General features: G+C 43.1%; 1 non-coding gene across 1 annotated transcript; it reads left to right on the top strand.

The window, feature by feature from the left end:
• Window positions 1–7,799: 7,799 nt before the first annotated feature.
• Window positions 7,800–7,881, top strand: trnas-gcu (transfer RNA serine (anticodon GCU)). Its single transcript has one exon. It is a non-coding gene; the product is annotated as a tRNA-Ser (tRNA).
• Window positions 7,882–13,476: the final 5,595 nt, after the last annotated feature.

Here is a 13,476-nt window from a genome sequence, read left to right as displayed (position 1 = left end):
ACCACTGCCGATTCATACGCATCCATACACCAGTGAGTTCACTGGAGGCAATGCGGGTAAGGACACACAGGTAGAAGCTGGGGTCAAACCACCGACCTTCAGGTTATTGGACAACCCTGCTCTACCAGTGAGCCACTGCTGCCCCCAAATTGTGTGGTAGAGGCTTGCTTGACTGGAACATATGTTCATGTATGTGGCGGTGAGTGTTTGGCCCCTTGTAGCACTCCACAACATAGAATGTTGGAGTGGATCTGCTACACTTGTGACCGGCACCTCTACCAAGGAAATATGCCGTCTGTCACAGTGGCAAATCATTTAGACGTAGCCCCCCGAACTGTGCGATTTAAATGTACTTGAAAGGCAATTGATTGCAAAAGTCTTGCCTTTCGCAAAAATAGTCAGATTTCTGATCCAGTACCGGCTCAGTCTCTCAGTCTACCGCCTCTCCTGTAAGACTCAGCTCTAAGCCCTGTTCAGAATCCCCAGCTCAGTATGGAAATACAACAGTGGAACCAGCAGAGCCAGTGGCTGGCCCAGCCACCACACAAACACCTGGCCGCCGATATCCTGAGCAGTTGCGGGTTGCACCTAAAAGCCTGAACCTTTAAGGAACAAGAAACTGTATTATTGGTGTTTGTGGTTGGACATTGTGGTTGTGAGCAGCTAAAAACAATTCTTTTCAGAGAGGATTTTCTTTTAAATTAATACAAGGTAAACTTTGTTTATAGTAGGTAATAGTAGTAGTAGTTTAATAGTAGGTATGGACATTTCAGTATTTTGAGTTTTTCTGGTTTTATGGTTACTAGGGGTTAAAGTTTTAAGGGAAGGAGTGTAGTGTATTGAGAATAAGTCAGCTGCAGTCTGGTCTCCGTCTTTATTTATTGAACCCACCTCAATGTATTACTATACTGTATACTCATAAGAAACTTAATAGCTTTGTCTTAGACATTCTTTCATTTTAATAAAGCAAGTTCACATTCAAAATACTTGCAATATAGGCCTAGAGATGACAAGTGTTCTCCTGTTGACTGCTCTGCCACAAGAAAGAACAAGAAATGCTCCTTTACCTGAGGAACGTCTTCTTGTGACACTGTCCGGACCGAGAGCTGCTCCTTATGACTCAGATCTGTTATGTGAGGTGTAGGTTTTCAACAGGACCCAGGCGCAGACAAAAAATAAAGTTCAACAAAAGGGAGCTTTATTTAAAGCTAAACTACAACAATGACCAGAGCGGGAGAACAAAAGGAGGGCTACTGAAAAACAGTGCCAGTCAAAAATGCAAAAGACAAATGTACCAATAAACATGACGATGAAGAAAGGATGAAGAAACACGGAGGAAAAAGGAGGACGACGAGACTGTGGAAGGCAGGTAACCACAAGGGGAGATGAGCAGGGATTCACATGGGAAGAACTGACAAAGACAAAGGGGAAGCACAGGGCTTAAATAGAGGAGAGACGACACAGATGAACACAATTAGGGAGGAGCTGGTAGTCAGGAGGAGGGAACTGGGAGGAGGTAAAAACAGGGAGACATACAGGGAAGGCAGGACTACAGAATAAGACAAGGGGGACACAGCAACACTGAGGACAACAGGGAGGAAAGAGGGATCAGAGGAGGAGGAGGACTAATAACAGAAAAATCATAACAAATGATGAGGGAACAGAATAAACATGACGATCCACAACAAGATCAGGGGTGCAGTCTAAAATGATGGAGACATATTTGCATATTTTGATCTCTGTCACCATGTGTTCTATTATTTTAGAACTGATGGACTCTATCAGTTCATTCTGGATTGTTTTGCCAGGATCATGTACATGGCTGCCAGCTCCATCTTCCACTACTGGAGCAACAGAAGGTCCGCTTGATGCATTCATCAGTGCTGGGTGGTGCTGCTGAGGTGGAGCTGACAGGAGAAGAAACCTCAGCAGTGCCTCTGAAGACAGAAGAGCAGTGTGACAGCAGTCTAATAATAAACACATGATTTCTAGAATAAAATAACATGAAATAATATAACTGAAAAACCTAGAGATACATGCATGATGCAGACTATACTGCAGTGGTGGCCAAACTTATTTCGGGGAGGGCCAGATTCGATAATGCAAAAGTCTACGAGGGCCAACAGTCCCCGATGTCATTATTTTAAACAATAAAAACTATGTATGCTGTTTTGTAACATATTACATCTTACACTGCAAACAAAATAACATCTTAGCATTCAGATGACAGATCAGAAAATGTTATCTGAATTTACAGCATACATGTAAAACATTCAGAAACTGTGTGGTTGTGATAACAGAGCAACAGGCAAGTTATTGACTCTACTGTGAAGGTGAGATCTGATCATATGTGGCAGGTCTGGTTTAGGAGCAGCAGACATCAGTAAAATCTCAGGTAGACCAGGTGGGAGTCATTTAGTGCTGATCTCAAAGGGTCTGGTAATTTAATGTTTACACAGGTTTGCAGTGCATGCCAATGAGATGTAAAAACGTAATGACTGCTCTGCTGCTCCAATAAAACATCACAGTTTATAACAGACAGTCTGCTCACACGGCACAAACTAATTCATGGTTTACAAATGTTCGCATTTCTGGAGAGTTGCTTTTATCCAGCTGCCGGTAAAAAGGACCGAGGCCAGGACGCAGCCTCCCCGTGCAGCAGGAAGAAACGAGCGCCCCTCTCCCTCTCCATCATGTCGCTTTAACTTCTCTAATGGCTCTAGCATCGCTCCCTGCTGCCCGCTCCTGCCCGCGCCGGGCAGCAGGAAGCGATGCTAGAGCCATTAGAGAAGTTGGACGGGGCGAGGGACGCGCCGCTCCTCTCCCCATGCTCCCATGCAGCCTGTCCATGAATTCTAATAGGGCTACTATACTACAACTGTGAAGTATACAAGGTTATTTACGCAATGACATGATATAGACCACATATGTATTTGATTATATACGCTTACACTTAGAGAAAAACACATCTATAACTCTTACAGAGCGTTAGGGAGGAACCCTTTGATGAGGTGAAGGCCGAAGCACTAGGAGCCACGGACGTAAGATAAATCATCCAACATAGGAGTGATACAGAGTGTTTCACAGAAATATGTTAGACCAATTATTATAATTAGTAGGTGGAGATAAAAGGGCAACATGTCCCAATATGGGAATACCAACGAAGGTCTTGACAAACTGTTTATCTGTTATGCAAATGTACCTCAACTTTCAATAAAACTAGCCTGTGTCCACGTCTCATTAGCTGTACATCCAAAACATCAGGCAAAAGAATTAGGTGGCATGGTTAAACGTGCCATAGCTCAAACAGATTGGCAACCTACACCTATAGCACAAATCATGTACTCTCCATTTGCCAAAGCATATAGAAAACACGTTTCAGCTACTAACACTGTTACATTAGCACACGAACAGCTTGCCAGATATCATGGAAGAGAAAAAACAGATCACCCTCTTGCTCAGGCTTTGATTAATGACTTACCGACACATATATGGGCAGAGGGCCCCACTGATGTAGGCTTAGTGAACTGTGAGCCTGTGACATTCCGGGTTTACACATCTGAACCTTTGTGGATTAGATTTGGCTAATGCTTTCTTTTGTCTTCCGCTGGCTCATGAATGTAGAGATATTTTTTAAACTACGTTGCAAACTACACTGGTCTCACACAGCCAATTAGAGACCTAGTTAGAGAATATGGCATGCGTAATTTAACAGCCCGCCTAAATTGGACACAGGAAGCTGAACGCTCTTTCATTGAACTGAAACAATCTTTGGCTACAGCAGCAGAACTAGCCACGCTGGACTACACTTTACCATTCTATTTAGATGTCTCTGGAACGGATACCTGTGCAAACAGCATCCTGTTCCAGAGAAAAGGGGGAGAGAGAGTAATACTGATGTACATGGAAAAAAAGACTCAGTGCACACAACATGCAGCAGGAATAGCTAAGCTAATTCAGAAAACTGAACACATTGTCATGGGACACCAGCTGTAAGTACTCACAACACATAGTGTAGTCGCATGTAAACTCAGAGACATTCACACTCACCCCACTGAGACAGAGGAGGATGAGCAAGATTTTGGAAGCACCAAACATTACCTTCACACATGATGGTATAAACATGGCAGAGCAGATAGGAGCTGGAGAGCCACATACATGTGCAGAGAGGGTAACCAGAGACGAAAAAGTCAGAATGGATTTACAGGCCACACCACTAACAGAGGCTAGAAATCTGTTCACAGACGGGTGCTGTTTCAGACATGACACAGAAGGACTCGGCATACGCAGTTGTTGAAGACACACAGGAAGAGATGAGAACGCTAAAAGTAGAAAGACTGGAGGGACAGCAGTCAGCACAGAGAGCAGAGGTGAGAGCAGTGATTGAAGCACTCAAAATAGGGGAAGGACAACACATCAATGTTTTCACTGATTCAGCATATGCAGCAGGAGCAGTACATGTGGAGTTGGGCCAGTGGCTGAGAGTAGGATTTCTGACTGCAGATAACAAACCCATAAAACATGAGGCAGAAATGAGAGAACTTGAGAAGTCCTGTTGTTGCCTAGCAAGGTAGCTGTAATAAAATGCAAAGGTCATGGAACAGGCGCTGATAGGATCACCAGAGGAAATAATGCAGCAGATCAGGCAGCAAAGCAGGCAGCAGGCTATGTTGAACAGATGATTTTGATGTGTTCAGAAACAGACTTACCTCCCCCTGTTGACTGGAATGACTTAACACAACTACAACACAAAGCCTCTCCAAAGGAAAAGACTGTGGAAAGCAAGGGGGGCAACTGACACAGGAGGAGTATGGAGGATGGACGACCCATACTGCCACCTGGATTGAGACAAACTGCCATGGAAGAAGCACATGGGGTAGGCCATGTGGGGTGTAGTGACAAACTGTCATTAAATTTCTGATTAACACCTACATCCCTAGACATGGTTTTCCTGAAAAAATCAGATCTGACAATGGAACACATTTCAGAAATAAAGACCTCCAGCAGGTGGAGGCTATGTTGGGACTGAAGCATGCTTTTGGTACTGTTTATCATCCACAGTCTCAATGAAAGGTGGAAAGGATGAATCAAACCTAAAACAAAAATTGGCTAAAATCTGTGCACAGACCAAATTTATATGGGTTCAAGTATTATCTATTGTATTGATGTTCTGGTAATAACGCCATATAATCTACACCCTATGAGCTTCTTACAGGTCGACAGTTTCCTGGACCAGCTGGCCGGCTGAGACTGAAAGAGTATGTAGTACGATATTAATATAAACCATAATGAATTTAAAGCTTTGGTGTTAGTATTTAGCCGAGTGGGTACTCCTGAGGGTCATCAAAAAGAAGTGGTTGGAGCCAAGGTGGACAGGTCCCTATCAGGTGACGGGACGCACCTCACACGCAGTTCGGCTGAGAGGAAAGGGGGACACCTGGTTCCACTGGAGCCAGTGCACAGTTGCAGAGGAGCCTCAATGATCTCTACAGGACGTCCACGCTGATCTGAGGGCACAGAAGTCTGAATCGGCTGATTTAGATACGGATCCTGTCACAAAAAGGGGCAGAATAATCCCCTGACAGGAATCCAGGATCCCGGGTAGTCTAACCCCAGGGATCCGAAGAAAGAAAACACATCCTGAGGGACGAGAGGACCAGAGAATCAGGCGGGGCGCTGGACGACGAGGCAGACGGACAGGAACACATACATGAACTGATAAAACACAATTTTGAACATTCTAACTGTAGGATAATTTTCATTACATTTGAGCTGTTAGGAGTATCTGGGGGCGGGAACGGTGAAAGACCGACCGATTAAAATACCCCCACATACTATGATGTATAACATGTATTTGTTTTCTTGTTGGGATAACCATATTAGGGTTGTTCATAATTTTTTTGATCTATTGGTTACACTGCGAGTTCCCTGGACAGAGGTATAAACTACATATTCATTTTTTATATTATTAATCTTTATACTGCTCTACTTGTTACTTATATTATTTTTATATTATCCTATTGGTTATAATCATGGTTGTGGTTCTATTCCTCCTGACGGTCTATGTGTTGTTATAGATGGGTCAACACACTGTACTATTTGATCCATGCACTAACTCCACTAATACTTCCCGAAACACAGAATGGCACATGGTTCCTTGTCTGTGCTGTGTTTGTAGGTCATGACCCCTGTTGGATGGTGGGATTTTGGCAAACACATAGTCTGCCTAATACAACCACCTCCACAATCCCAGAGAGTTCAGCAGTGCAGGGAAGCTTAGTGACTGGTAAGAATAATGCTAATTCAGGAGGGGTTGTCATTGTATCAGGAACAGAAGGATTGTCTACTGCTCAATGGTTTCAGGTTGCTACAGGAATAATTGGTTTTTATTAGCTGAATAGTCAGCTAATGCATTCCAAGTTGATTGTGTGGTCTGCTTGGGACCCAGACCTTTGTTACAGGTGGTGCCAGCTTCTCTGACCACCGACTGTTTTATACTAGTTATGGCTCGCTCGGTTTCCCCTAAAAAAATGCATGGAATGGGATGTTATATTCCCCATCACCAAGCTATCTGAGAAACATCCTGTGTTTTCCACAGATTTTTCTTGTGTAAACCTTATGGTTACAGGTGCAAGCTTAGGACAGATTAACGAGACATGGTGAATGATCACTAACTTTTCACTAACTTTTTATTAGCTTTGAACACATGTTTACTGTTTGATTGCTCATGATTTTTTATTTTTTACTATTTTTGATACGTATAACCTTTGTCACGGTTTTCTTTAGGTGTTGGACTCTAGTAGAGTCCAAAAGGGGGAATTGTGGAAGTATATAAAGGTTACCTACGCGCTGACATGATACAGAGCACGTATTTACTCGTATGTATGCTTTTACTCAGAGAAAAAGGGGGACTCTCTACACACACACACACACACACACACACATACACCCTTACAGAGAGTTAGGGAGGATGTTTACATTACTGGAGCCCTTTTTGTGGTGAAGGTGGATGTAAGATAAATCATCCAACATAGGAGTGTTTCACAGTCATAAATAACATTATGATAATTAGTAGGTGGAGATAAAGGGGCAACATGTCCCAATATGGGAATACCAACGAGGGTCTTGAAGAACTGTTTATCTATTATGCAAATGTACCTCAACTTTCAATAAAACAAGCCTGTGTCCAGGGGAGGGGCAGAACACGTATGGACGGGAGTGAAGCAGACTGAAAGGCCTGTGTTCACTGTGTTCTCCCTTTTGCAAAAGGCGAAACTACAAAACCCAGGGTATTTTCTTTCACTCAATGTTCTGAATACAGGAGACGAAATCTGACAATCCGGGGTGACCAGGGAAGGTCACGACATCAGCCATGTTGGTCAGTTTGTAACTGGTATCTTTATTGGTTAAGAAGAAAATAATAAGTGTACTCAGTAACGAATTGTGGTGTTAAAAATAGTGAAGTACATTATTTTGTTACATTTGTACTTAAGTACAAGTAAAAGTACTGGCTTAAAAATAAAGTACAAGTACCCAGAAAAACTACTTAATTACAGTAACTTGAGTATTTGTAATCAGTTACTGCCACCCCTGGACACATGCAGTCCACCCCTGGATATGTGCAGTCCAGTGCAGTGAGGCATGCTCTGATCTGTACAATGGAGAAACCAAACAACTACTCCAAAAACTGGCCTTCAATGTTTGTCAAAGTTTGTCAAGATGCTTATGTTTAAGGCAAAAGCTGTGACCTTGTTCAAGCGTATTTTCGCTCGAAGCCGTGAACACGTGTTAATCAGACAGATGAGGTGGCCGAGTGGTTAAGGCGATGGACTGCTAATCCATTGTGCTCTGCACGCGTGGGTTCGAATCCCATCCTCGTCGTTTCATATTTTAAGGTCAACGTCCTGACACAGGATCATCACTTGATGGTGTCATAAACATTCCAACTTAAGACAGTTTGGACAGTAGTACTGGTGTCCTATCTACACAGATCAGTCTATGGAGAAGTCCACAGTCTGTGCATTGGTCCAGCTGTAGGTATTAATGGAAAACCCACATTCAGTAGGTCAGGAAATGAGAATATGTGAAAAGGTTCAATATTGAAGACACCTGGAGCCACTCTAACCAGATAATGAACTCAAAACACCTGCAAAGGCCTTTAAATGGTCTCAGTCTAGGTCTGTAGGCTGCACAACCACAGGAAGACTGCTGACTTGACAGTTGCCCAAAAGACGACCATTGACACCTTGCACAAGGAGGGCAAGACACAAAGAGGCTGGCTGTTCACAGAGCTCTGTCCAAGCACATTAACAGAGAGGGAAGGGGAGTACAAGCAAGAGGGAGTACAAAGTGTTCTGCCCAAACAGGGACTTGAACCCTGGACCCTCAGATTAAAAGTCTGATGCTTCCAATACTTCACTAGTACACTTCATGTAGTGCAGTGAGTCCTGATTGACTTGCAATTGACCCTTTATAGAAGGGGGATTAGCTCAAATGGTAGAGTGCTTGCTTAGCATGTGAGAGGTAGCGGGATCGATGCCCGCATCCTCCAGCCTGCATTTTAGGAGGGAGGGTGTAGCTGGATGGATGAGGATGGATGGATAATGTAGTGGACTCCCACCCAGCAGATCAGAGGTTACAGCATCATTTATTAGCTGAGTTTCCCCTCAGGGAAGCTGCTGTTTAAGATAAGATAAGATAAGATAAGATAAAACTTTATTAATCCCGAAAGAAATTCTTGTGCCAGAGGTATCATGTTACATTAAATGCAGTTAAGTACAGAGTATAAGAGTATAAGTGTCACTATAATCCAAAATAAGAGTACAGTACGCAGTATGAGCACAATATATGATACATGGATACAAATATGGAGATGTAAGGTGCTAAGTAAACATAAATATAGACAAGTGGAGGGAATGACAGTGATGCCTGACATGATTATCTAGCGCTTCTCCCTACAGAAAGGAGAGGAGTTATACAGTCTGATGGCCACTGGCAGGAAGGACCTCCTGTGGCGTTCTGTGCTGCTCCGCGGTAGTCTCAGTCTACTGCTGAATGTGCTCCTGTAGGACAGCAGTGTGTCGTACAAGCTGTTTACAGAGAGAAACAAGAAAACAACAGTCAGCATCATCTTCCATAAAAACACATGACAATAACATGTGAGACAGAGAGTTTATGATCAGTGCTCCCCCTGCTGGTTAGGACATATGATGACAATGTACAATGTACCAGTCAAAAGTCACTCAGTGGTTTGTCTTTGTTTTTATGACTTTCTACATTGTAGATTCATCCTGAAGACATCAGAGCTATGAAGGAACACATGTGGAATGATGTAGTGAACACAAAGTGTTAAACCAAGCAGAATATGTTTGATGTTTGACATTCTTCCAAGCAGCCAGCTTTTGCTTTGATGACAGCTTTGCACACTCTTTGCATTCTCTCAATCTGAACTGAACCACCAATGCTGTGCAATGCTGACATCTAGTGGTGGAATCGCAGGCTGCAGCCTCCTCATTCCAAAATCAATCCCTCCTCCACATAAAGTCAGAAGTTCTAAATGTGAGTCATTAAATGAGAGGTTCCAGCAGAAACGTCCAAACATCTGAAGAGAAGCTGAGAAGCCTGAGATACAGGGGCTGCAAGCTGAGCTTCAACTGTTCCCGTTTAGACAATAAGAACAGATCATCACTGTCTTTTAAAATGTTCTGATCAAATCACATTAGTTTGTATATTTATATTACACACAGAGCTGTTGTTTCAGTCACATTCATTTGTTATGTGTACAGTGGGTGCAGGAAGTATTCAGACCCCCTTAAATGTTTCACTTTGTTATAGTGCAGCCATTTGCTAAAATCATTTAAGTTCATTTTTCCTCATTAATGTCCACACAGCTCCCCATACTGACAGAAACACACAGAGTTGTTGACATGTTTGCAGATGTATTAAAAAGACAAAGTGAAATATGACATGGTCCTAAGTATCAGAGCCTTTGCTGTGACTCTCATATATTGAACTCAGCTGCGTCCATTTCTTCTGATCATCCTTCAGATGGTTCTACACCTTCATCTGAGTCCAGCTGTCTTTGATGATACTGATTGGTAGGGATGTCCCGATCCGATCACATGATCGGAAATCGGGCCCGATTACGTGATTTCAGACTCGATCGGAATCGGACATTACCTCCCGATCAGGACTCGGATATTTTTTTAGGGCTGTCAAAGTTAACGCCTTCTGTGCAGGGTGGCTCTGTGTCTTGTAGTGCAGGGGTATGACAGCTGCTTTTGGTGCGACAGGTCCTGGTTCGAGACCTCGATGTGCTACGTGTGTGAAATCTCCCAGTGTGGCGGCACACGCACACATAGGCCTGTCGCTAAACAATAAATCAATTAATTGCACGATAACTTTAAATGGGCTCTAAGTTTTTCGGCCGCGATAAATTACATTTGCATGCTGGTTTGTTTTCCCCTCTCTCCCCCTCTCGCTGCCAAAGAGGCTGGATGACAAAAGGCGTCACTTGGTGCGTCGTAGCGTAAAGTGTACAAAGTCCGGCCGTCAGATTTAATATTCTGTCTTAAAATGTGTCAAATCAACAGGTAGTTCTTTATTTTGTAACTCATTGTGTGACGTTTACGTGATGTTCTGAGCAGACCTCTGTCAGCTCGCTGTCTGCGTCGCCACGGTGCGTCACAGCGCTGCAGGGCTTGGACGCTGGTTACAGCAACACAGAGAGCTGTGAAGCTGCTCAACACCGTTTCAACACTTCCACACAATTCACCACGAGACTAAACATGCTTATGAATAACGTGCCATCACAGAGAGTCCGCGTTGTACGAGTGAAGTTCTCTGCCTTTTTACTGGCGGCACTCGCGGCAGCGCCACCCAGTCTAGTCCTCTTGCCCAGTCCTCTTGTGCCATTTCTGCTATTTTATGTGTTTCTGTCTACATGGTGGCGTTTATAAAATTCGCTGATGCGCATACACACACGCAAACGCGTGCGCACACAAACACATGTGCGCACAGGTGAGCCCACTCCCAGCAGCAGGTAGAGTGCGTGTTGTTTGGCTCTGTTGCTCATGACGTGCTAGTTGGTTTGACTTAACTCCATTGACTATGCTCAGATAAGCTGTGGTAATAGGCCTACCACTACTCATAATAATAATATTAATATCATTAAGAATAACAATAATAATAATAATAGTGTTGATGATTGGGGGCCTTTCCAGTGTTAAATGTTCTTTAGAAATCGTGACAGGCCTACACACACACACACACACACAGGTTTTGCCGCAATGAGTGCCTTTATAGAAAGTATCGGATCGGGACTCGGTATCGGCAGATACTCAAAATCAAATGACTCAGACTCGGACTCGAGGGCAAAAAAACCTGATCGGGACATCCCTACTTATAACAGCGTGTTTTGTGATTTAATCAGAATACATGCTTTCCTATACATTATTGATGGCAGATAAATATTGATATGCTACAGTTTTGCCTAGCAGACTTCACTCCCATTCAAATTTTAAAACTCTAACGATGGGCCGTCAACTAGTCCTGCACAGGGCCCAGACACACTTTCTGAGAGATCTTAGTCATGGTAGCTCCTGCAAGATCCACCCACAGAGGTCCTGAACACATAAAACTCAGATTCCAACCAGAGCAGTAGCAGAACTGAAGAAGCCACTCGAGGGAGTGGGAAACATCTTCAAAAACAGTCCTGGAGTCCAGCTGCCTCGATTGAAACTCTTGGAAATGACTCTGACCTGATGAATGAGAGCATCCACAGATATACTTCTGTGATTGATAGATATGCACTCAGAAACCTGACAGTGCCAGAAAAGCTATTTTGTGATAACTGCACGGACACTTATATTAATGATATCTAGAATAAACACCAAGCATTCAAATGGAGCGACGTATCACACATGCCACAAAGATTCAATGTAGAGTTTGTTATTTGAGGTGCTTGCAGTCTTTCCTCAATTCATTTTGTGCTCTCTGTAATTATTTTGTTCTTTTTTAATACAGTGTGATAGTATCACTCAGCTGCCTCTGCACACAATAGGTTCAAATAATACAAGAGGGGGTACATTTTAATGGGGACCTGACACAGTAAGATAAACAGTCAATAATGGAGTATATATGAATAGATTAAATTCATACAAATTAAAAATCTATTTTGTAATCATATATTCATAGCTCATTTAGATTCAATTCAGAATTCTGACTTTAAATTCTGATCATTTAGACAATTTCTTTCCCCAAAATCCTTAATCTAAACTCTTTCAGATCAGATCAGATCAAAATCAGATTTCTGATTTTTGAGATTTATCCTGCTCCTGCAAAGTCTGAGGGAGAAATCCAATAAATATGCTGTTTAAAGTTCAACAAATGAGGCACATAAATAGGACTCCTGCTCTGAATCTGAATCTGCTGAATCACCTCCATCTCTACCACTTCTTCAGCCTGTCTCCTCTGACTGGATGCAGAAAAGAGGAGATAACTGATTTGTGGATTCCTGGCGTTGAAGAAAGGATTGATACACGAGGGAATTATGATTATCAGAGGCAGCACCATGGAGGTGGTCACGCTGCAGAGGGCTTCTCTCTTCAGCGTCCTGGTAAAGATGATATGAAATATGATTGATGACAGCTGGAGCAACAACAGTGAGAGGTAGAGTCCTATGGTGCATCTGGCTCGGTGGTTGCTGGACTTCAACATTGTGTTCACGCCGAGTGCAGCCTGATACACACACACATAGCAGTAGCAGATGGCCAGCATGCAAAGACACATTATTACAGACAGGGGTCCAAACAGCAGCAGGTCCTCCTTTGTGGTGAGTGGGAGGCGCTCTTTAAGGGAGACGGCCTCACACACGAGACCACTGGTTGGCTGCTGGGAGTCAAACTTCATCTGGCTGAGCACCAAGCCGGCATAAGCGCTCATGGTCCCGCTCAGCAGCCAAGTCACACTGATGCTCATGTAGATGTTGTGAGTGTTGACCAATCTGAGGTAGTGAATGCCATGGCAGATAAAAATGTATGTAATCACAGTCATTTACTTTTTCTAGGACCGTGTAAGGGCCAGTATAACAAGCCTGCAGAACTGACCCTGGATACATGCTTGTACATAAAGTCTGCACTATATGCTTGAAAGGGAGTGGAAGGAAGTAGAACTGATCTGACTCCACCCGTCTCCATCATTCATAGAACATAACCTGTATAGCTGCTTCCTGTCATACTGTAAGCACATACATAACAACAGCACAGGATGAATCTATGCATAGAAACATAGAATCACACAATATACTATAATCATCCATAATTTAATATAACTGATTATTAGTATTAATTTAATTAATGATAGATGTCAATATAATAACTGTAATCACCAATCTGATACCTATACCTGACAGGTGGCAGCACTTGGTGGCAGCACTTGACTGTGTGACATGCACAGTTCTCCTTTGATGACACTCCA

The sequence above is a fragment of the Parambassis ranga genome, unplaced genomic scaffold (genome assembly GCF_900634625.1).
Source record: "Parambassis ranga unplaced genomic scaffold, fParRan2.1 scaffold_22_arrow_ctg1, whole genome shotgun sequence".
Lineage (NCBI taxonomy): Eukaryota > Metazoa > Chordata > Actinopteri > Ambassidae > Parambassis > Parambassis ranga.
Note: the sequence above shows the minus strand (reverse complement) of the source record. Positions and strands in the feature narration are given on the sequence as shown.